This window comes from Symphalangus syndactylus, chromosome 15 (genome assembly GCF_028878055.3).
Source record: "Symphalangus syndactylus isolate Jambi chromosome 15, NHGRI_mSymSyn1-v2.1_pri, whole genome shotgun sequence".
Classification (NCBI taxonomy): domain Eukaryota; kingdom Metazoa; phylum Chordata; class Mammalia; order Primates; family Hylobatidae; genus Symphalangus; species Symphalangus syndactylus.
In genome coordinates, this window is record NC_072437.2 from 17,908,978 (window position 1) to 17,936,201 (window position 27,224).

The window sequence follows — 27,224 nt, forward strand, 5'->3', positions numbered from 1 at the left end:
TTGGGAGGGATTGTAATACCTAGATTCTTTCCACTTCCTGTGTGGAGCACATGGTATAATATTGTACTTTAAAAAATAAGAAATATGAACATAAGAAGGCTTAAAGACTAAAAGAAAAATCATATCTCGTAATTGTAGTTCTTTTTGTTTCAACAGCCACTTATTTGTAGTCTGAAACTCATCTTCTTTAGTCGTATTGCTGCTGTATACCAGGTGTTGTAACTTTTAAGCAAAGAAAGGACCCTGTCTGCTAGGAGACCTGAGTCAGTTTTCTACGTAAGCACTCGGTAGTAACCATCATTTGGCCTTAGCATTTTATTGTTGGGACAAATTGAAAGCAGTAACATAATATGCTCTTTCCTCCTTCATTGCTAAATGACTTGATTTGTTTCCTGAGAAGTGATGTTTTCCATTAACTTGATTATTTTTTCTTGTACCTTTAAAAATTTTTTCAATTCACATAACAAGTAACATAAAATACCTCACATCTCAGACAAATAATAATGACTGTTAAACATTGTAAATACTTTTAATGAGATCAATACTAAATGTTAGAGATATTTTAATGATGCAGTTAAGAAATTTGATATAGGATAAAAATTTTACATCATTAGTGCTTATTATTATCTCTTTTCTAGTTTCCTTTTAAAATGTTGGGAATAATTTTAAACAACACAGTGCTGAGGCCATTCTGGTACATGTGTGGCAGATGTGACTCTGTATGGGGGATACTAACTGTGGCATGAATGCTATAGATAGTATGTGGTCTGATATGCAGCCATAAAGTCTGCCCAGCTTTGTCAGACCCCTTGCCCTTTGTTGTAGCAAAGTGCTTTTCCAGCACTGATATTTCATCCCTTTGTCTCCTTCTCCCTGTATTTGTACTATCCGATTCTAGATTTTGTCCTTTTACATATTTTTTAGTCGTGTTTTTCAAAAATTTTGTCATCAGCTTACTCTTCAGGCATGATCAGGATTAGTATTCAATTGGATTTACCTCTTTTACATTCATTACATTAGGAAAATAGACCCAAAATAATAAAATAGTTGTCTGAGAGTAAATGAGAAACATTTGTCTGAACTTGAAATATTTACCCAAAGTGATGTTTATTTGGCTTAAGTTTTTTCTTTCTGTACTTCAAATTAACATGTACAAGAACTGTGATGTGGATCTATTGCATTATTTGATTATATAATTAAGTGACTTTTAGGGCATTGTAAATATCCCACCTAGTTTTCCCATTAACGAATGTATATTACACTTACTAGATTTTTAAAATTATATTACTCTTTTGCTTTAACAGAAATGTTCTGAATTATTTTGAGTCCTGTGTTGTTATTGATTGATAACAACTAATCTTTAGAGAATGCTTCTATATACTAGGCACTCTACCTATACTATCTAATTTCATCTTTAAAATCACAGATAGGAAATTCTTTTATACTTCTGTTAAAAATTATGAAGCCCAAGCATGAAAAGATTAAGGAAGTTACTGGAGAGTACCTAGCTAGTAACTGAAAGATCTGAGTATAAAACCAAAACCAAATAATCTGACTCCAGAATACATACTCTTAAATCCCTAAATTGCAGCTACTGCTCTAGAAAGGATGTTGAGCAGAATGCTTGTGAAAGTGAGCAGTATTTCTCCTAATGTTTTTGTGAATTATTCTATCCTGAAACTAAAAGGGACTGTGATGTATTCACTGTTTAGCTATCTAGAATTTTTAATGCTTTCTTAGTGAGATATAATTTATATACATTAAAATGCACAGTCTTAACTTTATGGCTTGATGTATTCTAACAGTTGTGTGCATCATTGTAAACACTACCCTAGTTAAGATATGGAATATTCCTATCACCGCCCCCCACAAAATTTTTCTTATTTCCATTCTGTTCCTACCCATCTCCCCTCTGAGAAGCAACCGCCATTCTGATTTCTCTCCCCTTAGTTTGACCTATAGTAGAACTTCATATCATTAAATCATGAAGTGTTCACACTTTTGAGTTTGCCTTTTTTATTCAACATATTGTTTCCGGGATATGACATTGCATGTTAGACATGGAGAATTCAACGTGGTAGCTTCTGTTTTATTTTTTAAACCGGAAACTCCTAACATCTAAAAATTTCAGGAACTACCAAGCGTCTCACAGTTTACCCAGCTTGCTAGTCTGCCGCAGTTACATGATGCTGGCAGAAGACAGGGGACTCCTGGGTCAGAGACAGGGGATTTTATTACTCAGAGCATAGCAGACAGCATGAGCTTCATGTGTTTGTCAGTTCCCTGTATGTCCCAAAATCCTTTCAGGGGCAATGCTGAGTGTCTCAGGTGGATGCTTGCTCACAGCCAATTTGTGTCATTGCTCAGTGGTCTGATATGCAGCCATATCAGGAAATTCCCAATCTTTTAAGGGGCTTCTAGCAAAGCTGCCTAATCTTTCTCTGCAGGGAGGTGTTATCTTTATTATCCTGGTCAGGAAACAAATCTGTCCTCTAACCTGGAGGGAGGCAGCATCTCTCGATGACAAGGTGGTTTGTTATGCAAATATTTTTGCAAGGACAGTCTGGTACAAAAGCTGTTAGAAGACGTGCAGTAATGCCATGAGAAAATTCTTATTTAAATCTATTTCTGCAAGGTAACTCTTTCTTCCTTTTCTATTTCTCTTGGCACGGCCATGCTTACTGCTCTATTGATGTATTTACTCTTTAGAAAAATAACTGTTATTTGGAAATTATCTTAAAATCGATCATGAAGTTTTGAGAAGATAGTATACAATCCTATATGATAAACTTATCTGCATTTATTAAGTAACTAATATGTGATATGTTAACATTACATGTTAGTTACTGGGGGAGATTTAAAACATTCTATAAAGGTTTGGTCTTTGACCCACAAGTAATAAAACTAAATGTATGGAGAATACTAGGTATGAGAAAGTTGATTCTGCTAGAAAACTCATCTAGGATGAAAGGGGAAGAAGGGGAAGAAGGGGAAATCTTTTAGAGAAGCATGACCTAAGTTGACTCTTGAATGTGTGTTTCTATTGGTAGGAGAGATAAGCATATTCTTGGCAAGAGGAGTAATGTGAATGAAAGTCAAAGGCTGGGATTATTTATGGATAGAGTGAAAGGTACATGATTGGGATTTATGGACAGTTAATGGAATCGTATTTTAGAGGATTAGTGAAATCATATTTTGGGGTCCAAAAGCCTTGTAGAGGAGTTAGCTGGGATGTGGTGAAAATTAGTGAACTAGGGAACTTTTCCAAAAAGAGAAATGACATGATTGAGAATTGCTCAATTATAATGGGTGTGTGTAACTGATTGTGGGGAGGGGCAGTACTAGGAGGAAGGAGGGATTTTTGTATTAAGAAAGCAATAAAATGAAAATGTCCTTCTGTTAGTTCGAAATGGGAAACAGGAGCTTGGATGAAAGGATGGTTCTGGGTATGTAATATGAGCAGGAGAGAAATTGCTCAGTAATGAGGAAGGGATGAATTGAAGGCATACGTTGAGAAATTGTGGGCCAGGAAGGGCACTGCTTTCTTGGAACCTGGAAGGATGAGTGAAACAGAAGGTGTAAATGAGAGACGTGGAGTCACTGTGGACTCTGGTGCCTCATGGGAAAGTGGCCTCCATCGACTCTTGGAAGTCATAGATGGTTTGTTGAGAATGTGAGATAGGAAATCTAGTTAGCAGGTACATTTATGTTGTTACCTGTAGTTGATAGTTGTCTGAGCATACATTGTACATCTTTTTATACAATTTGAGCCTACTTTGCAGTTTTAATTTTCTTATGTAATTTAAAGTCACTTTGATAGCCCTGATGACGTTACTGGCTTTCTAAATAAGGGGAGAATGGCTTTGACTACTTTCTTCAAGATATACTGAACAACTTTGTAGTATTGACATACTCTTCTTAGCAGCATTTTATTTCCCTGCAAAATGATGTTTTCTACACTGAGTACACATGGACACAAAGAAGGGAACAACAGACCCCTGGGACTACTTGAGAGTGGAGAAAGGGAGGAGGATGAGGATTTGAGGATCAAAAAACTGCCTATGGGCTGGGCACGGTGGCTTATGCCTGTATTCTCAGCACTTTGAGAGGCTGAGGCGTGCAGATCATGAGGTCAAGAGATCGAGACCATTCTGGCCAACATGGTGAAACCCCGTCTCTACTAAAAATACAAAAATTAGCCGGGCGTGGTAGTGCGCGCCTGTAGTCCCAGCTACACAGGAGGCTGAGGCAGGAGAATCGCTTGAACCCGGGACGCAGAGGTTGCAGTGAGCCGAGATTGTGCCACTGCACTCCAGCCTGGCGACAGAGCGAGAGTCCATCTCAAAAAAACCCCAAAACTCCCAAAAAACCAAAGAAAAAAAACTACCTATTGGGTACTATGCTTATTACTTGGATGAGAAAATAATCTGTACACCAAACCCCTGTGATACACTATTTACCTGTGTAACAAACCTGCACATGCACCCCTGAACCTAAAATAAAATTTTAAAATATAAAAATAAATGGTGATGTTTTCTAGTAAAGCCCTGCAACTAAGGACTAAAAATGTCATAGGCTATTTGGATATAAGGAATTTTTTTTTTTTTTACCAGTTTGGACCATAATTTTTTCTGTAAGAGTTCCGCTATGCTGCTGTGGCTCTAGTATTGATCATATGTTTTAGTAACCTTTATGATCATTGCTTAGAGGAGATATGCATTAAAGAACAGTTGGCTAAAAGCACAACTTTTAGAAATAAGTTTTGCTTTCCTTACTCTTTTCTAAGATTTGAATTGTGTTTCAAGGGATCAGTATCTGTCTGCTGGATGTTTGAATGCTTAAGAATGACACAAAATTTATAAAGTGGTATTTTAAGGAAGGTAACTTTTGTGAAAATGAGAGCAACTAAATTCTTAATGGCTAATCCAAATTGTATAAAAATGTAACTAATAATGCCTTATTCTCGGCAGTTGCAATTTCTTTGATTTAGAACTAGGATCCTTATTAGAAATCATAGTTTATAAGACTGGTATTTATAGGTCCACAAGCATGGTTCATACAAGAAGGGGAAGGGGTCCATTTTAGGTGGCGATAGCAGTAGTAGACATACTGTGGTGGGAGCAAATTGGCAGCACAAACCTGAATTCTGTCATTTTAGTGGGTGAGTGAGTAGTGATTTCATCAAACTTTTCGCAAATGAGTGTGAATGCAATAGACAGCTGCACAGTACTAACTCCTGCAGCATTAAATAAAAGGTTTGAATTTTGTATGAACATAACTTTGAATGAAAAAGTAAAATGTACACCCTTTCCATGTAAAGGTGCCCCTTCGGAGTAACGAACCAACCTGTGTCATATGGAAATGTGCACAGTTTCCTACCCAGCCTCTCTGGTGCCAACTAACTTGTATTTGTGAGAGCCTGAGGAAAGGAAGTTAGGGTCATTCAGTTCACTCTGTGTCTTACAACCTTACTCTCACTTTTATTATTGAAAGCAGAAGGAAGCATTATGTCTGCATATCTTGATAACAGTTTTTGCCTGACTATGCCTTTTCCTTTTAGTGTTACAGTTAATGTAAGACAAATCTTTGACCATTTTTTATGTATCCTTTCAAATTTATAATTGGTAGAAATACTTTTAAATATTATTGTAGGGGCCATGTGCGATGGCTCACGCCTGTAATCCCAGCACTTTGGGAGGCTGAGGCGGGCAGATCACTTGAGGTCTGGGGTTCGAGACCAGCCTGGCCAACATGGCAAACCCCATCTCTACTAAAGATATAAAAATTAGCCTGGATTGGTGGCACACGCCTATAATCCCAGCCACTCGGGAAGCTGAGGCAGAAGAATCGCTTGAACCCAGGAGGCAGAGGTTTCAGTGAGCTGAGATTGCTCCACTGCAGTCCAGCCTGGGAGACAGCAAGACTCCGTTTCAAAAAAAAAAAAAAAATTACTGTATATTTTGTTGGGAGCTATTCTTATCTCTCTCCCTTTTAGAATTACAAGAAAATTAAGGAAAATAATAGGAGTTAGTACTGTTAATAAATATGCCAGTGTAAGTTCAAGGAACTTAAAAAATCGTGTAAAAGTGACGTTCGGGTAAAACACATCATATTTATTTCCTAAATGCTATATTACATTATGGCAAAATTGCTATATTTTAAACTGCTAAATAGTGAAGTACTGCTTTAACACAGTACTTCACAGGTTAAATTTTGGTTTGAGTTTTCCCAATTTTAAAGGCAAATACAAAGCAAGTTGAATGTATTTATGGGTGTGTATGTATGCCAGACATTTAGCTTGGGACAAAATTCTAAGTGTTTGTGAACTTACCCCATCTGTTGGCCATTAGAATCTTTCACCCAAGAGAGCTACTCAGAAAGGATTGATACTAATAGTAATTTGAAGACAGAAATAAATAGCTTAGAAATGGGTTCAGTACAAAAATAACTTTTTGTGTTTTAAGTTTGTGATTTTGAAAATAAAAAATGGTATTTCATATCCACATCAGTTCATTTCATGGCTTTCAAGTAGCTTTTGTTGAGATTATTTTAAATTAAAATTTAGATGCTGAGATCTACAGAATAGGATGTAATTGAAGAACAAGACATTTTTAAGTATGTCTGTTTCCTGTATCAGGTTTACTAGTCAGGCATCTTGGTTATTGGTATTTATTTATTGGTGCAGTATAATCAGCCATTACAGACTTCTTCTCACAAGTAAGTAAGCCACATAGATAACTTAGAAGTAAGCGTTGGAATCTCCAAACATGTGGTATATTTAAGTTACAGTATAGGTTCTTCTATAGGTTCAGGGTTGTCTGATACCATTATTTTTCTGTATACTAGCAGGTATTAGAAGAAAGGCAGAAAATAAGATGCAAAAGAAAAAATATGTAGTCAATAAGTCTTTAGGGTATTCAAAACTTCACAGGGAGGAAACGAAAAATGTTCTGAATAATTCTGTTGGCTGCTGTCTCCATATGGTCATTGCAGGAGTTTTAACATATCGTATATCATTGATTTCTACTGTATGTGGTTAGACATACTTGACAATAGTTGCCAATACTTTTACCTTATAGTCTCCTAAGGACTGCTATGACTTTCATATCTCCTTATTAGTCTTTTATCTAAAAGAACAAAAGGTGAAAAAATCTGGTGTAGGTGCTGTCCTGCATTATTTTTTGTTTATTTTGTTTGTTTTTAGTTTTCCTTTAGATACTTTGTAAGCAGGGAGGAGATTAAAAGGTTTTGATTCCAAGACTTCCTTAAAAATTAATCAACTTGTGATGACTTTGAGAGCTGATCTCCAAGTTGATCAGAAGCGATGGTTTAATAAAACAGTAAATAAAATATGTAGACTGTGGCGTGTATCTGTAAGGGTAACATTTAACAGTTTTTTTTCTGATTAATATTGTAGGGTACAGTAATATCATTGAGTAATCTTTCATTTTTGTGGTTCTGATACTATAGGGCTCAAGAGGAGGGCATGGCAGGCTTCCTGCAGGGCATAAAATTCTGACTGAGTCACAAAGAATGATTGAGGATTAGTTGGGTAGGAAAGGCACAAGGTAATTGTTCAAGAAAGAGAAAACAGTAAACCTTAAACATTTTTAGGGGCATGAGAGAGTGTGGTGAGTACCAAGAATGACAAGTATACATAAATGAGGGGTAGGAATTTGAGTTGATTTGCCTTCCAGTAGACATAATGATATGTGAAATCTGAGAGTTTCACCTTATCAAGAATATCCTTTGTACCTCACAAATATACCTCTAGTAGTTCTTTGTCGTGTAATACAAGAGACAGATTTGCAGCCATTTTTTAATTTGCCGCACATGATAGATAATATTCTCATGTCTAATGCAGTTCTATAAATATTTTTTCCTACCCACAAGTTTTAACTTCCCGTTTTTGCTACATCTCAAAAAATCAATCATGTAACAAAAACGCTACTAGAAAAATAGTTTTGAATACATTTTGATTATAGAAAAAACAAACATTGAAAAACACTGGAACTTTTTCATTATTAACAAGTTACTTGAATAACATCTTGCGTCTGATCATGGCATGTGAGTGATGGAACACCATGACTGAGAACTGATATTAGATTTTAACATATGAGAGTTGGTCACCTTTTAAAAAAAGATATTAAAATTTTTTGTAACATTTTTAATGTGTGGTATCCCATTTCAGATAGTTGATTCAACACCCAACCCTTCCTGAATTCCTTCTACATGAAGGACAGTGTGCTTGGCCCCATGGGTTATACATGAATCAGACAGGATCTTAATCTTTCCAAGGGGGTCAGAGGGCACTGGAAAGTTGGATAAAGATGAAGAGTTGCTGGGGATGATCAATCCTGGAGCTAAAGCAGTGATTGATAGAGGTGGAGGAATAAACGGATCCATCCTCATTCCCCTTTTTTCTCCCATTCCCTTTCTTTCCTTGTCACTGCCAGTCATGGCAGGAGATTCTACTCATTGGACCAGATTAGAAATAGATTTTGACTGGAATATTTCCAAACAGAATGAAGAGTACACAGCTGTCCTTAGATAGCATTTGATAAGTTGGGTACATTTTTAAGTTGAAAAGATAGTAATATGATGAAAATAGTAATAGCTATTACTTCTATAAAGTAGGTTATGACTGGAAATTGGTTTATTGTCCAACAAAGCTGATTGACAGTGCTTTTAGGGCTTTTGTGCATTTTTTCTTTTAAATATGCTTACTTGACCACAAATAAACATATTTGTCTAATGAATAATAAAACAACTTCAAAGAACTTTTCTGTTATGTAAGAAATCTAAAATAATTGGTGATAACAATTCAATTATAGTCGTAATTGCATTTCTTAAGCCCAGATTGAGTTATAAATCTCACTTTTGTAACAGCTTTATTGAAATATAATTCATATACCATGAAATTTACCCTTTTAAAATACACAATTCAATAGTTTTTAGTATATTCACATAGTTGTGCAACCATTACCACCATCCAATTCTAGAATATTTTCATCAGCTTAAAAAAGAAATCCCATACCTATTAGCAGTAACTCTCTATTTCCCCATTCCCTATCCCCTGGCAACCACTGATGTGCTTTCTATGTCTTATGAGTTTGCTTATTCTAGATATTTCATATGAATGGAATCATTCAATATCTGGCTTCTTTTATTTAGAATAATGTTTTCAAGGTTCAAGCATGTATCAATATTTCATTTTGTTTCATTATTGTATAGTATTCCACTGTGTGGATATACCCCTTTTTAAAATTCATTCTTCAGTTGATGGACATTTGAGTTGTTTTCATTATTTTACTACTATAAATAATGCAGCTATGAACATTTATGTATACATTTTTACATGGACGTATGTTTCAATTCTTTTGGGTATGTAACTAGCAATGGAATTACTAGGTCAGTTGATAATCTATGTTTAACATTTTGAGTGACTACCAAATGTTTATCAGAACAGTTGCACATTTTACATTCACTCTAGCAATGTATGAGGGTTCTAATTTCTCCGTATCTTTGTCAACACTTGTTATGATCTGTTTTTTTGATAGTAGTAATTTTGGTGGATGTGAAGTATGTCATTGTGGATTTGATTTGCATTTCTCTAATGACTAATGATGTTGAGCATCTTTTAGGTGCTTACTGACCAATTGTATATCTTTGGAGAAATGTCTACTCAAATTATTTGCCCATTTTTAATAGGGTTGTCTTTTTATTTTTGAGTTGTAAGAGCTCTTTTTGTATTCTAGATACAAGTTTCTTATCAAGTCTATGATTTAGAAGTATTTTATCCCATTCTGTGGATTTTCTTTTCACTTTCTTAATGGTGTCCTCTAAAGCACAAAGTTCTTAATTTTGTTGAAGTCCAGTTTATGTGTTTATTCTTTTGTCACTTACATAGTTGGTATCATACCTAAGAAATCATTTCCTAAACCAAGATCATAAAGCTTTGGTCTTAAGTTTTTCTGTGAGAGTTTTAGCCCTTATATGGGTCTGTGATCTATTTTGACTTAATTTAGTAGATGTTGTGAGGTAGGGGTCTAACTTCATTCTTATGCCTGTAGACATCTAATTTTTCAAGGAACATTTGTTGATAATCTCATGGGACATGTAAATCTCATTTTGAATTGACATATAACCAAAATGCCTTTTTACCATTCTTAATTTGTTTTACCAAAGAACAATCTAAAAATGTCCTGTTGTTTCAAAGAAATAAGTTATTGTATATTACATGAAACGATAGTAGGGATACTGTAAACATTTTTGTTAACAATGCATATCTACTTTTACTGTAGCTTAGCTTAGAACTTTAAAAAAATTAATACTCTTGTGAAACATATAAGCACTTTCAAGAAGTTAATATCCTCCTGAAACTAGAACACGTTTTAGCCCATTCTGGCTGCTATAACAAAATTCCTTAGACTGCGTATTTATTAATTTCTCATGTTTCTGGAGACTGAAAAGTCCAAGATCAGTGCACCAGCAAATTCAGTGTCTGGTGAGGGCTCGCTCTCTGCTTCAAAGATGGTGCCTACTTCCTGCATCCTCACATGGCAGAAGGGAAGAACAATCTCCCTTGAGCCTCTCTTACAAAGGCACCAATCCCATTCCTGAGGGGAGAGCCCTCATGACCTAATCATTTCCTAAAGCCTCCACCTCTTAATATTAATTGCATTGAAGATTAGGTTTCAACATATTAATTTGGGGGAATGCAGACATTTAGACTGCAGCAAACACTTAGACTGTAGATAATGGAGTGAACAATTTTTATGTACAGATGGTTTCTGACTTAGAATGGTTTGACTTACTATTACTCAACTTTACAATGGTATGAAAGCAATACACATTCAGACTGCCCATACAACCATCCTGTTTTTTACTTTAAGTACAATATTCAATAAATTGCATAAGATATTCAACACTTCATTATAAAATAGGCTTTGTGTTAGATGATTTTGCCCAACTGTAGGCTAATATGTGTTCTGAACATGTTTAAGGTAGACTGGGCTAAGGTAAGATGATTAGTAGGTTAGGTGTATTAAATGGATTTTTGACTTACAATATTTTCAGTTTACAATAGGTTTATTGGGACATAACCCCATTATAAGTTGAGGAGCATCTATATTTATCTTTGATTAAAAATTGTTCTGACCCTTTATCTGTGTTTATTTTTCAAAGCAAAGGCATTTCATTAATACACTGACAATATGGTGCTATATTTACTTTTAATTTGTCTACTTAGTTTTAAAGTTAAATGTAATGAAAGTCAGGATTCACTGAGATGTAAATTACACTTCTTGTATTTAAATTTATTCTGGTTTCCTTATTAAATATCTCTTGCAAAACGTAAACATTCCTTGATTTGAATGTCATCTAAAGTTGTAACAGACCAGCCTCTCCTGCTGCAGCTCTCTGTGCTTTGTTAGGAAAATACCTGATTCAGTAGATTAAAGCCCTGTCATCATAAGTAGGTAGAGCTTCTCCTGAAGTAGCTAGACATTCTCAGGGTCAATCATCTGAGGAAAGTTGCAGCCATGAACTTGAACCCTGAAACTGGGAGTTAACTAGATAGCAAAAGGTATTTCGTGCTCTGTTTCATACATTTCTTGGGTTTGGATATTTAAGTTGCTAGATATAATTGGGCATTTGGGGCAGGTTAGAGCTGAATAGGGAGGCACTCATGTGCTGAACTTTAAACTGAAAACAGGTAAACTATATGCCAGATGATTCAGTTCCATGACATTCTATGTTTACTTCCTTTGTATTATATCCAAATATTTGGTTATCTTCCATTTAAGATTTCAGCCTTGCCTTGGCTGTGCTCTGAGAAATTAAGAAAAGGGACATTTACCTTTGCTTAAACCAGAGTGTTAAATTCAGAGAGTATTAAATTCAGAGCCTCACTCACTATTCTCTCTTTTGAAGCCATCGTTAGTGAGCTACCTAAAGGGGAAGATGGATCTCTAGAGGCTTGAATAAGGCTTTCAGAAACCTAGCTGGCTTTCCAGTGAAAACTTTGGAGGCTCTTGGTTTATTTTCTTAAGGAATATGGCAGTTTTTCTCTTAAAGATAAACCTTTTGTTTTATGATAGCAAAAAATATTTTCTTTTCAGTTACATTGCCAGAGAAAAGTACAATTATGTGAGATGAGTTGCTTTACCTTTCTAACTTGTTTACTCATTAGATAAGTAAACAAAGTTGGCCTCAAACTTTAGAAGAGGTAGACTTGTTAACACGAACATGTTAGGATGTATGTGTTTTTTTGCCTTAATCTATATGCACATGTTACATTCAGAAACATAGTAAATGTTTGACCATTGAATTATCTCTCTCTCTTTGCATATTGGATGTGTATATGTGTGTTTGTGTGTATGTGTATATATATATATATATATATACTTTAAACTGAAAGTTTAAAAATATATATACACACACATATATAAAGGTATACATATATACATACACACATATATAAATATGTGTGTGTGTGTACGTGTATATCTATATTACCTAGGTGTACAGGTAAATCAAATGTAGAGAATAAAACATATTTACCTTTGCTGTTTCTTTACCTTTAGTGTCAAGACATACTGCTTGATGCCTTGTGGGTTTGCAGAATGAATGTAGTTAGAGTAATATTGATTTCCTTGAAAATAATAGTGGTATGTTTCTAATGCCTTTAATTTAGATATCTCTAGCCCAAACTTGAAAGTAGAGCTCTTTCAGTACAAATAACCAATTTATAGAGATTTTTGATTATGTTATTATAATGTTAAATAATACAATGTTTAAAAATTGGAATTTTGATTTGCCTGGGTATTTCCCTTTAATAGACAGTGTCCTCCAGAATGAATGAAAAAGCTCAATCTTTTATGTCCCCCTTCATAGGCTAGATAGAGCTTTTGGTACAACTCCTAGACAGATGATCGTATCTTCTTTTGGCTTGTACTCGTCAAAGTGTCCCCAATCCTGTTGATATCGATGGGCCATTTTATGTAACCCTGTGTAAAGGCCACTAAATGTCTCTGTGTTTTTATTGTCTTACTTTGCAATTATTGTTAGATAGTTGTCTGTTTTAAAAATCATTTTTGTTGCTTTTTTTTATTGATAAAGACAGCACTATATGAATTTTGGAGTTAAAGATGAAAATTCTAGCTGTAATTTATCTGTGCCTCAGGAATGTTTTTGTTTCTTTGTTTTGTTTTTGGTAGTAGAGGGAGAATACCTCCTTTAAATATGTAGTGATTAAAAGAGAAGATATTTGTGTGTGTGTATATATATATATATATATATATATATATATAACATACTTAATGTAATACCTAGAATGTAGATATTTATTTATTCTTGCCTGTCCATTTCCTTGTCAGAAACAATGTTAGTTTCTTTCCTTCATTCTCTGGTAAATGATCTATGCTAAAATTAATATTTTTAATTTGTATAGTATTTTAAAGCTTTTACCTATAGCTAGTGGCATAGGGCTTATAAATCAATGAACTTTTTAATTTTTAAAGGCTTTATTTTTTTGGAGCAGTTTTCAGTTTACAGTGAAATTGAAAGGAAGACACAGAGATTTCCCTTATACCCTTTGCCCCCACAGATCCATCACCTCTCCATTACCAATATACCACACCAGAGTGGTGCATTTGTTACAACTGATGAGTCTACACTGGCACATCATCACTCAGAGTTCATAGTTTACATTAGAGTTCACTCCTGATGTTGTATGCTCCATGGGTTTGGACAAATATATAATGTATTCACCATTATAGTATCATGCAGAGTATCTTCACTGCCCTAATCCTTGTGCTTTTTAAAAGTATCCAAGTTAAGGTTGAAGATAGACATATTAGAGGCCTAGTAAGAGCCTTGTTCTGTCACTGAGTCTTCTTTTGTACCTTATAGACCTAACCAGTTCTTGATTTGCAAGCCTTTAGGACCTAAAGGAGCCTAGAACAGTTTGTGTTTTGCCTAGAGTGAGACTGGCTATAGACAGACAGTTCTGAAGTCTTATATTGTTCTTGAATTGTACAGAAAATTGTCAAGTTATCTGTGCTAGAATTTTTTTGTTGTTGTTGAGATGGAGTTTTGCCCTTGTTGCCCAGGCTGGAGTGCAGTGGCACGATTTCAGCTCACTGCAACCTCTGCCTCCTGGGTTCAAGTGATTCTCCTGCCTCAGCCTCTCGAGTAGCTGGGATTATAGACATGTGCCACCACACCCGGCTAATTTTGTATTTTTAGTAGAGATGGGGTTTCTTCATGTTGGTCAGGCTGGTCTTGAATTCCCAACCTCAGGTGATCCGCCTGCCTCAGCCTCCCAAAGTGCTGGGATTACAGGCGTGAGCCACTGCGCCTGGCCCTTTATCTGTGCTAGAATATTAAAATACCTGTTTTTCTTGTATGTACTCTAATATTAGTCATGTGTATATGCCAAAATGGATATTTTAAAATATTTTCTAGGCGTTTATAATGTATATATTTCACTTCATTTTTACTATTCTCTTCCCTAATTATTTACACCTAAAAATAAATATCTCAAAAACTTTGAGGTGAATTTTATGGTCATTCCCACTCTCTGATGCTTTTTACTCTAGTTATAAATGAACAAAGCACATATTAAAGCAACCTAAGTATTTAAGCCTTAGCTTTGCAATTGGTGATTCTGCTCACACCTGAACACTATAAATAGCCTGTCCTGTCAATTTTTTATATTCATGCAAATTGTAGCCTTTCCTTTATTCCTACCTGACTACTTTGTGCTCTGTCATTTACTTCTTAGGAAAAAAAAAAAGTGACCTAGATATTTGAAGTCTAGCTTGAATTTGCCTTTTTCAAGGACCTTGTAGGAAACTCTCTGCTCCGTCAATCATCCTGTCTTGGGTGGTAGAGAAGTTGGGCCCAGTGAGCTCATTTCTCACTGCAGGTTTCAGGTCACTGGGGCTGTTCCTCACACCTGGCGCCCGTGGGCTTGTGCCAGTGACAGTAAACAACAAACTTCTCCCTTTCTTGGGAATATCATTGGAAAACATGGAATTCCAATATGCTCAGAGAATATGGTTTAGAGAAACTCGCAAGTGAAGATGACCTGATTCAAAATGTCAATCAACTAATTAAATAATTGATTTCCTATTGAATATTTAATATCCCAGCAGCAATTAAACTTCATTTAAAGTTACTTCATACTTCCTTGGATATTTTATTTATTTAGAATGTTACAGAATTATAGCGCGGGTTTTCTTTTTCCAGGAGAGGCAATGGGTGAAAGGAAATGTCTTTAAGAGAGCTATAGACTATTGTGTATACTACTCACAAAGGAGGCCTGGGCTGTAAAAGCCATGATGACATCATCAGTGTCTGACTGCTAATTGAAAACCTGGGAATGAATGAGGGCATGGAGGAGAGGCAGACAGTGGAAGGAAAAGAGCACAGAGCACGGTTGTATTAGTCTGTTCTTATACTGCTAATAAAGACATATCTGAGACTGGGTAATTTATAAAGGAAAGAGGTTTAATTGACTGACAGTTCCACATGGCTGGGGAGGCCTCACAATCATGGCAGAGATGAATGTGGAGCAAAGTCAAATCTTACATGGCGACAGGCAAGACAGCTTGTGCAGGGAAACTGCCATTTATAAACCATCAGATCTTGTGAGACTTATTCACTACCATGAGAACAGTATGGGGGAAACTGCCCCCAGATTCAATTATGTCCACCTGGTTCCGCCCTTGACACATGTGGATTATTACAATTCAAGGTGAAATTTGGGTAGTGACACAGCCAAACCATATCAAGGGTGCTTACAGATTCCAATAGTTAATGAAATAATAGGTCCAGCCAGGCATTTTTATTGACAGTAGAACCAGCAGATTTATTCCTTAAAATTTGGATGTCAGTGTGGAGATGCACTCTAGATACTACAGCTTCAAAATTAACAGTTTTTTTCATTTCAGTTAGGTTTGAATTCAAGAAGATACATTCAAATAAAATATATATTAGTACATCCTATTCTTTTGGTTATGATTTTTGATTTTACATGTGCAGTTTTAAATTTGTTGATCTTTTTAAGGAACAAGATTGGAAAAACAAGGCAGATAGCTTTTATTGATACTTTAATTGCTGATTTGGGTTTGGGTTCTCTTGAGACTAGAATTGTTTTTTCTTGCGTGAAAAGAAACTCTCATGAATATTTTTCCTTACTGGAATTTGGAAGATATAACCTAAAATAGAAACTAAAGTTTATATTTAAAATTGTAGCCTCCCATATAAGCAGTCTTATTTATTGAATTTCAAGTATTTGTTTTATTTCGCTCAGAAGGTGGGTTTTATATGTATGATTTTAATTTTTTTATTTATAAAGCCTTGCCTAGTCTTCTACATCGTTATTAAATAACGATAAACTGAGTCAAAGAGTTGATTTCCAGTCACTAACTTACTACAAAGTCTTATGCTTTCAGTTAAAACATTTTATTATTTGTATTACACTATATGCTGGCTGATTTGATTACTGCTGTGACTTGTACACTGTGCTAGAAATTAGGGTACAGGAGCACAAAATACTTAATCCTGGCTCCAGCTGAGCACCTGCCTCTGGATCGATCCTGCCTAGTAGTGAAGATTAAGACAATATGGATGTAGATTTCATTTGTGGGGTATAACTGTGGCAGCAGGGGTATTACTTTTTACCAGCATGAGTGACCTTTCCTATCACTGTGTGTTTCCAGTTCCATTTGGGTACAGTGAGCTGAAATGATTGGCCAGATGTTATGGCTCATTTATCTAAAGTCCCCCTTTAACTAGTTGTGTTATATTACTCTGCCTTTTTGAACTCTTGTTTTGTTTAGTTCAAACAAACAAAAAGTTTAGTCACCCGAAGCAGAATTTAGCAAATGTGTATTTTTTAGTCGAAATTCTCTCATATCTCACATATTCTTTATCTTGCAGAATCAGCATAATTCACTAGCAAGCCTGTATTTTAATGAACTTGTTTCGAGTTGTTGGAAATTTAGTTAAAATTGCATAAACTACCAATATCTCTTGAATCACTTAAAAATTTACTTTAGCCCTTAATTGAAAAACCACTAGAAGAAATTGATTTGGCTTTGTATAACGTAATTCCTTTTGGTGAATGTTTAGTGAGGCTAAAGAATCTGACACATCTGCTTACTGACATATGTATATATTTTATATGTAAGATATATATTAAAAATATATGTGAAATATCACCTGAAACTTTAAAATTTACTTTTACATTTATTATTCTTCAGTAAAGTGAATAAGATATGGACTTTTGCAGTGATAAAAAGAATACTTCTGCCGGCCTTTCTCCTTCACAGTTGAACATAATCACTTAAATGAACCATCATGCACTTCGACTGCAAACATACTCCCCTTACTTTTGTAGTACAACCATTTGTGTCCATTAAATTGTAAGTTCCAAAAAAATCTGACTCTGGCTTACTCATTAATAAATGTTCAGTACCCACATTTTTGTGGGTACTGTGTTTTGCCAACAGTAGATGCTCAGTATATTTTTAATAATTGAATTGATTAAATTGTTTATTTTAAGGTCTCTTCAATAGGTAATCACAGCTTGAAAGAGAAGTGTAAATAATAGCGCATCTTCTTTGTACTTTGAAACTACATCTAGGAAGAATGACTGTAACGATGTATTCCTAATTTGTATATCCAAAGACACTTCAGGTCTGCTCTAGTACGATGTCATAGTAGGGTCACATGTACAATTAGACATAGACTTTCAGAGTTGAAAGGATCCTGAAATGTCATTATTCCAGCTTTCCATCCAATGCTTGAGTTTCTTCTGTAGCCGTTGTTCTCAACTTTTGCTGTATATTAGAATGAGTTGGCGAGTTTTAAAAATCCCAGTGCTCAGATCCCACCTCAGCCCAATTATATAAGAATTTCCAGGGGTGAGACCTAAGCATTGATTTTTTTTTTTAGAACCCCATAGGCGATTCCAGTGTGCATTCAAGGTAGAGAGCTGTTGTTCTACAAGATCTGTACAAAATATTTTTCCAATCTAATTGAACTCCCCTGAAGATGAGCACCTCACTACCAAAGTTTGACTTGTGTTTATTCCATTTATTCAAATAATAACTTAATTATAAGAGTGTTTAAATTATAAGCTGGTGAAATGAAATAACACAAATCAAGCTCACCAATTTTAATACTCAGCTGTTGATAAACAACACTGAAGAGTGACATTTAAATTTGAATTATCTTCTTTGAAGTAGCATTGCAGCACTTTTGAATGACTTCCAAAAGGCTGATCATAAAAATCACTTTAATCATTTTCAAATTTTACTTTAGCAGCAATGAAGTTATTTGGTATGACTCAGATGAACCTTCTGCTCTGTCTTGGAGTTATTATGGTCATTTCATTTTCTGCAACCTGGGAAAACAGAGAAGGGATAAGCAGACTTATTTTTACATGTACCTTACATATTTACCTTACAGTGTTTATAGTTAAAAGTTAGACACTTTTAGAAATGTACTAGCTTCACAGGAAGGTAATTTACCATGTAGAAAATTTCAAATATACTGAAAGAATTGAATGGAATAGGGAAGGGCTTGGTTTTTATAAAGCTCTTTGATTTTAGAGAAGAATTTTCAGAGGAAGTGCCATGTGACCACACACACGAACACACAAGCCTGTATTCTTGCTTAGGAACTTATCTGTCCTGAGACCATCCACCTGTATGTCAGCTCTTTTGAGCACCTTTACATTTCTTTTGGTTCTTTAGTAGGACCGGCTACGAAAAGTCAATATGTAACATCACTGATAAATAATTAAGTAGTTCTAAGGTCTTAAGAGCTGTGTTTGAGTTTCACCTCCCTTCCTACTTATGGTGTAGTCTTGGGCAAATTATTATTTTCAGCCTTAGTTTCCCTATTTTTACAGTAGAAAGAATGCCATATATCTTGTAGGAATGTTATGAAGATTTATAGTAATAATGCATATAAAGCTTCACAGTAGCCCCTGCGTTATAGAAAGGGCTCGTGGACTTAAATTTTGTGATACATTAGAATACTAGCATTGCTGGGAAGACTACAATGATGATACATTTTCTTTTTTTTCCTGACAGTAGTAGGAAAAAATCCTGAGACTAATTCTGTAGAGAACATCATCTGTCTGCTCCTTTATAAAAAAAACTATTCTGAGACATGATCTTAGATTGTTCCTTTACCAAAATGAGTTTCCTGTTGGAAGTCCTGATGCCACAGCACATGGGTAAACATGGGTCTCTAAGGATATAGAGGATAGGGGATGGTTGATGCCCCTAGATTTTCTCTGGGGAACCAGGAAAGCTAGCCTTTCTAGTAGCATACGTCAACCAAGACTTTCCTGGCATGTCTTCATTGCTCGTCTTCTTGTCTGCTGCTTTGTAGAGTTGCCAGATAAAGGACAGCCATTTAAATTTGAATTTCAGATGAATAACTAGATTTCTGTTAGTATAAATATGCCTCAAATGTTGCATGGGACTTTTATATTTATTCATTATTTACCTGAAATTAAAATTTAACTGAGCATCTTGTAGGTTTCTTATTTTTTCTAAATCCGTCAACCCCTACCTACATGCTGTGTAGGAATTTTGGGGTTAGATGTTGGGCAGGTTTTATCCTAGACTAATATATTACTGTTTTTGAATGAAGTAGAGAGAAATATTTCATAGTAAGTGAAAAGACAAAATTATAGCATTAAAATGGCTTCATTGGTTAAAATACTACAAATATAATTGTTACAAACTAATATCAGTAAATAAAAGTAGACAATGATGATCCAGATAGAAGAACATCTTCCTACTTATCTGATCCCAAGAACTTAAGGGAATCTTGAACCTAAGCATCTTCCAACTGCATACTTAAGGCATATTAAAGAGAACGTATGATAGTACAAGTATATCCTTTTTAAAGCAAGTCTGAAATTAGGAAGGGTTCAAGTGTGATTATTCTTTGTTTAAAGCATGTTATGCACATTTTATTTACATATATTTTACATATATGTTAGTGTAGCAATTCCTAATTACTCCATAACACACTGAATTCTCCTTTCTGTAAACTTGTAAAGTGTTTACTTTGTTATTCATTTATTCATATTCAGTAAGGCTTCACTGGAGAAGGGACATTTAGACTGGATTTTCTAGGATGAATAGAAGTTTGCTGGCTAAGAAAGGAATAAGGCTATTTTAGGCAGAGGAGAGAGAGAGATAATGAGTAAAAAAGAATAGAAAAACCCTCAAACCCAGCACCCCAGCCTGTGAAATAACCTGTTGTGACTTGGAACTGGTGAGAAGATGGCGTGGGGAGGAGCACCCTGGAAACAGGGTAGAAGGTACAGAGTTGGTGATTCGATTTAAAGACAGGCAAGAGGAGCCCATGAAGAACATTTTGTATCAGGTTATAAATTTTGTTTTTATTGTATAGTCAACAGGGTTTTAAATAAGACTGAGGCCTTAAGTCAGTAAGACCTAATTGTTTGTTTCAGGAATATACCTGGAATATGAAATAACACGTGGCCAGAAATGATTGCAATAGTTCATGGGATACATGAGGACAATAGGAATAGGGTAGTTGCACTAGAAGTGGAGATCTTGAATGTGAGACATTTCTAAGTTAGAATTATTAGGATTTGAACAATTTTTCTGTTGGTTTTGTTTTTTTTTTTTGGTATGCGGAAGGTGTGAGGATAAAAAATAGGGATAGTTCATGTATGTGAACTATGTGTGTTATTTCCCTAAGGCCTTAAGGTCATTAGAGGCAGGGTCTGTCTCCTAACAAACAATACGCAATACGTTCTTGTTCAATTTAAGAAGAAACACAAAATGTTTAAGATGCGTGCATTTGTATGTCTGTACTTCATTATTATTTTGACAAATCTAGTCGGTATTACAAGAATAACAGGATGTACATTGGCAAACCCATTTTTTATCCCACTTAGTTAAATAAAATAATCCAGTTGTCTGACACATAATGATTTTATCAAAATTAACCTTTGTCTTTGATAACTTCTGCCCTGTGATTGTTGTCATTTACTTTAAAATATAATCATGGCCAGGTGTGGTGGTGTATGCATATAATCCCAGCTACTCAGGAGGCTGAGGTGGGAGCATCAAGACCAACCTGGCAACATAGTGAGACCCCATGTCATAACAAACAAACAAAAATGTTTGTATCAAAACATCACATGTGCCCCATAAATATATGTATGTATCTATTATGTACCCATAATCATTAAAAATTTTAAAAATAAAAATAATGTATTGTTCTTTTCATTTTTTAATGTGCCAATAGAATTGTTCTTTGATGCCAGGCATGGTGGCTCACAATTGTAATCCCACACTTTGGGAGGCCAAGGCAGGAGATCACTTGAGGCCAGGAGTTCAAGACCAGCCTTAGCAACATAGTGAGACCCTGTCTCTACAAAAAATTTAAAAAATTAGCTGGGCATAGTGGCATATGCCTGTCATTCCAGCTACTCAGGTGGCTGAGGTGGGAGCATTATTTGATCCTGGGTGGTTGAGGGTGCAGTGAGTTGTGGTTGTGACACTGCACTCCAGCTTAGGCAACAAAGCAAGACCTTGTCTAAAAAAAAAAAAAAAAGATTTATTCTATTTGATAGTTAAAGAATTCAATGCTAGGTAACTCTGAGACAGACCAAACTGTGGACTTTGAATTTGTAGTTTTAGCTTTGTCACTCAGCATTAAAATCATAAAACCTGAGACAAAGAAGCAACAAGCAGTGATGCTTTATATGTAAGGACTTTCTTGTTCCAAGAAATGTATCACTTTATATACAACACAATGTACTATTTAAATATAACATAAATTATATATTCCTATGCATTATTTTTCTGTTCATGTATATTTTTATATTCAAAAATGCTATTTGTGAGTTGAGTTTTACATGGGTGTATTAAGGGAGGCACACCAGTTGATGAGGTCTTGTGTGAGGTCTTTAAACACACCCAGACTCTAAGGCAGCAATGGATAACCTTGAACAGGTAAGGAGCCAGGTGGCCCTAGGGTAGGGAGAAAGTGCAACATTGTAACATCCCTTTGGATAATGTCTGCAGCCAGATCCTGTGTCACCATGACTCAGCATCAAACAGACATTGATTGCACAGCATAAGGAGCACACAGGAGGCAAAGCTGGTCTGTGACATGGCAATTAGTTTGAGACACCACACCTGTATTCCCACAGCACATCTCATTCCCCTATATCTTTGGCTACCACAGAGGAAAGCAGAATGGATCTGGGCAATTTATTGTCTTACTTTCGTTGAGGAGAGGGAGAGCAGCAGAATGCATGCTGTTCCACTTTTTCTGTGCTGCAGTGGGCATATTGGTCATTGCTGGGAGCCCTTCAATGAAGGACAGTGACAGAACACCAAAAAGTGTCAGGAGCTTCCATGTGGCTGAAAAAACACATTCCAAGGACATCAGCCAGTGTTCTAGTGTTAGACTGTGACTTGGGCGTGTAACTGGGCCAACGATTCCAGTTTTGCATGGAAAAGACACACATGGTTAATTTTTCAATGAGGAGGTAGACAAGTTTTACTAATCTGTTGACTGAGAGCTTCTAATATACTCATGATGAAATCTCTCTGGAGCAAGTCCTGTGAAACAGTGTAATGACTTGGCACAGGATGGCTGGATTCGCTTTAAAAAAATTCTTATTATTCATGTTTATTTAGGTCCAAAGGATCCATTATACTTCAGCTTTATATGCTATTAAATTTAGAGATGACACAAATCAGGACACATCTTACATAGTTCTTCTGATGGGACAAAAGACCTGATAGAATAAGGTGACGTTTATGGGCCTTTAATATCAACATTACAAAAGAAGGGGAATTGCATTTTCTTTATATGTAAAAAAATAATGACTAATTTAGAGTAATTCTGAAATGAAATCATGGCATTATTGTCAGGATTGGTAAATCTTTGAAGCTATTATCATTTCTGTCATGCAGCTGCATTCAATGTCTTAAGTAGGCAACGTGATATTTTCACAGGAATTAGCAAATAAACTCAGTATGTTAGCTTCTCAGGGACTCCAAAGCTTTGAATATAGAGGAGGAGAAGGTCCGATGAGGGGAAAAAGACCTTCTGAACCCACTATGGTCATAATTCCAGGGAAAGAAGGAGAAGAAACTTAAATATTTATTAACTCCTTACTATCTGTTAAGGTTTTTAATGTACTTTATTCCCTTTAAATTTGAAAGCAATTCTGTGAGTTGAATATTATTTCGATTTTTTTGCTGATGAGAAAACAAGCTCAGACAAGGTGAACAGAAACTGACATATTAAAACGCCTATCATGTAGATACTGTGTAGGAAGTTAAGATGTGTTTTCTCATTTAATTATCTAAATAAGTATTATTTTATGTACATTAATTAAAATAGGCTAGATTATACTTTGTTAACAAATAGACCCCGAATCTCAGTGGCCTAATAATATAAAGGTTTATTTTTCGCTCACACAAAGTTTACTCTGATGCCAGGGGACCTCCCAAGCCAGTTCCTCCTGGGGTTCCTTGGCAGTCGAGGCCAAGGGAAGGGAAGTAGCGCCACGATGCGGTCACACTCCCTGGAATGAGGACTCCTTGCTTGTTGCCGCAGGGAAAAGTGACAGGAGAAGAATGCATGGGTTCTTAAGGCCTCAGCCCGGAACTTAGGCACGTCCTCTTCCCTCTTAGTCCATTGTCCGGGGTCTAGTCACATGGGCTCATTGCACTGTGGGCAGGCTGGGAATCGCGAGGGAGAAGATGGATAGCAGTGACCCCAACTGGGTCTGCCATGGCACTGCCACCCCCATTTTAAAAATGAGAAGACTGAAGTTCAGAGAGGTTATATCATGTTCCTTGATCACCTCCTTGGTGATCTGTAGACTTAGTTCTTGAAACTAGATCTCTCTCCGTCCAAAGAATCTGGTTTTTTGCCCTCTACTCCATCTCACCCCACACACTCTGAGTAATTTGGTAGTTTGGAGTTAGGTGTGGATCTGTGGTCGCCAGCCTTCAAGATGGCTCCTGTCATCCTTGCCTCCTGGGGTTCATGCCCTTGTCGTTCCCTCTGTCAGTGAATAGGGCTGATCTGTGTAACCAGTGTGGTATTGCAGAAGAGACAAAGTGTGACTTCTGGGACTAGGTCATAAAAGACAGTGGTGTTTTCATGTGTCAGTGCTCTCTGTTAGATCACTTGCTCTGGGAGAAGCCAGCTGCCATCAGGTGGGGACACTAGAGCAGCCCCAGGGAGCTCCCATATGGCAAGGAACTGAGACCTGCTGCCAACACCCAGGACCAATTTGCCATCCATGAGAGTGGGCTGTCTCGAAAGTGGGTAAGTCAACCCAGGTCGGCCTTCAGATGGCTGAGTCCAGGCCAACATCTTAACAGCAAACTCATGAGAGACCCCAGGCCAGAACCACTCAACTAAGCTGCTCCCAAATAATTCTTGACCCGCAGACATTGTGTGAGATGATAAATGCTTACTGCCATTTTAAGAAGCTAAGTTTTGGGGTAATTTATTATGTGGTAATAGACAAAAATACAAACCTTTTTGGATTATTTCCTTTCTTTGTGTTTTTCCCTCAACTCTGGGACAATTCCTACCTTTAACGGTGAGTTTTTAAGTTAGCTAAATCAGAAAGTAATTGCCACACAATGTTATTAAATTTTAGTTAAATCTTATTATTTACTTTAATCTTGTAGTTCTAGGCAAGCTCTATGTGAAGGTCTATACTAAAAAATGATATACTCTGCTAGTTCAGAAGGGAGAAGTTTTGAAATTTACTTTCCATCAGATGTGTATTTTTCTGTTTTAAGATATTACCTGCTTGAGATTATTTTGTAGTTTAAATTACATTGTGAAGTTTTGAGAAAGAACAAGCCAAGTACATTTTTATTAAGAGTTTACTGTCAGCAGGAAGACAGAATCTAGAAGTAACTGCTTTTTTTTTTTTTTTTTTTTGCAAGGAGAATGTTGGTCAGTGTTTTAGTCAGTGCTTGCTGCTAAGGCAGGAGAGAATAATTGTGTAAAGAGGGGCCTCCTGCAGTGCAGGACAGGAAGCCACCATGTGAGCACCACGTCCATGTGCAGGTCGCAGGCTTCATTATGTCCTGAATACTATGCCTCTGCATTTTATGTGAGTAATCTTAGATTATTCATCAAAGAACAGGTTATGTTTACAAATATAATGGTTTTAAGGAATATTATAATTCAGCATCTTGACCACTGGTACTGGTATGACATGTTAGAATATACTGTGCTTTTAAGTTTTTCAATCACTCATGATTTGTTCTTTAATGTTGTACAATGTTTCTGAGATTGTCTCTAAGCTGGGGAATCTTGTGTTTCCCAGGGTACCAGGAGGGGAAGACTGGGTATGAGTCAGTAGTCTATGAACTCCAGTGAAAGGCAGCAGGATACAATTTCTATTTGATTTAACATTCTCTTAATATCGCTGTTTTAATAACCTTGTGTTGGGTGAAATAAAATTTTCTTAATGAAAACCTTTTCACTAATCATTGATGCCCATTTGCCCCCTACCCCCATTAACAAACACTTCCTATATATACACTGTAAACTTTCTATCTTAGCTTACTTTTTGACAGTTGGGCAAATGTCAGTGGAGAGAACATCATTAGATCAAACAACGTATTATTGTTGGAAATATGGCTGTCTCATAGAAATATAGCCAAGTCAGGGGAATAGTGACTATATATTATATTCACATATACAAATTTTGTAGGTCTACATATACAAAAATATAGAGACATATGCATTTCCACATATAACTATATATAAAAAACTATATATAACTATAACTACACACACACACACACACACACACACACACACACATACACACACACATATATACATAAACAGGTTGGAAGTAGGAGATCCCCAAGGAAGTGGAGACTGAAATTCAGACATGAGGACCTTAGCAAGGTGAGTGAGACAGTGAGAACTGATGAGATATTCCATGAAGGAACATCTAACAGATTTTAGTGGACAAAGCAAAACAAGGAATCAAAGATAATGCAAAAGTTTCTAATGAAAAGTCATACTTTAACAAGCATGGGGAAATATAATTACAAAATTTTGATATACGTAATAATTTTTATGAGTAGAATCCAGAGAGGTCGCTGCAGCAGGAATTATTATCACCATTTTGTAAATGAAGAAACTGGCTCAAAGAATTTTAACTGATTTTTTTTTAAGGTTTCATAGTTAGTCGAGGATAAAGCCAAAATTGGAATCTGAGGGTTTTGACTTCAGATCTTTCCATTTCCATGGATTCCTCAACTGGGTGTCCAGGCATGGCCCTCTAGGATCCGTGCTGTGCTATCCTGTCATGCATAGGCTGTGTGTGTATGTGGATTTTCCCAATTAGAGGACCCAGACTTTGAGATTCTCAAAGGGGCTGTGACTCGATAGAGCTTAAGAACTTTGTTCCTCCCAGTGACTGCCTGGCTCAAGGGACCAAAAGGATGATGAAATGAGAGGGATGGTCCTACTTAATACTTAGGTCATGGAAAAGTACATTCCCACAATGGAGAGACCTAGTGGTGTAAAGAGTCCTGATCATGGAACAAAACAGAGCAAGAGTGTTGGAAGTTAGGTAAATTTTTAAGGGAAACGTCTTACTTGGGGCTGGGCTAACTCTGCATGCCACTTAGGGAAACAGGTCAGACTGAACAGTTTAGGCCACATGGATTTTTTTTTTTTTTTTTTTTATTATTATACTTTAGGTTTTAGGGTACGTGCGCACAATGTGCAGGTTTGTTATATATGTATCCATGTGCCATGTTGATTTCCTGCACCCATTAACTCGTCATTTAGCATTAGGTATATCTCCTAATGCTGTCCCTCCCCCCTCCCCCAACCCCACAACAGTCCCCGGAGTGTGATGTTCCCCTTCCTGTGTCCATGAGTTCTCATTGTTCAATTCCCACCTATGAGTGAGAACATGAGGTGTTTGGTTTTTTGTCCTTGCGATAGTTTACTGAGAATGATGTTTTCCAGTTTCATCCATGTCCCTACAAAGGACACGAACTCATCATTTTTTATGGCTGCATAGTATTCCATGGTGTATATGTGCCACATTTTCTTAATCCAGTCTATCGTTGTTGGACATTTGGGTTGGTTCCAACTCTTTGCTATTGTGAATAGTGCCACAATAAACATAC

The 27,224-nt window shown here is 36.1% G+C and overlaps 1 protein-coding gene and 1 long non-coding RNA gene across 6 annotated transcripts in view; both read left to right on the forward strand.

Annotated features, from left to right (window-relative positions):
* FGF14 (fibroblast growth factor 14) overlaps positions 1 to 27,224 on the forward strand; it is a 693,770-nt gene that overhangs the window by 10,460 nt on the left and 656,086 nt on the right. The gene's annotated exons all lie outside the window — the stretch shown is intronic.
* LOC134732632 (uncharacterized) overlaps positions 23,945 to 27,224 on the forward strand; it is an 85,787-nt gene continuing 82,507 nt past the window's right edge. The window contains exons 1-2 of the long non-coding RNA XR_010115973.1: positions 23,945 to 24,383; positions 25,020 to 25,174. This is a non-coding gene — a long non-coding RNA (uncharacterized lncRNA). The remainder of the gene's footprint in view (positions 24,384 to 25,019; positions 25,175 to 27,224) is intronic.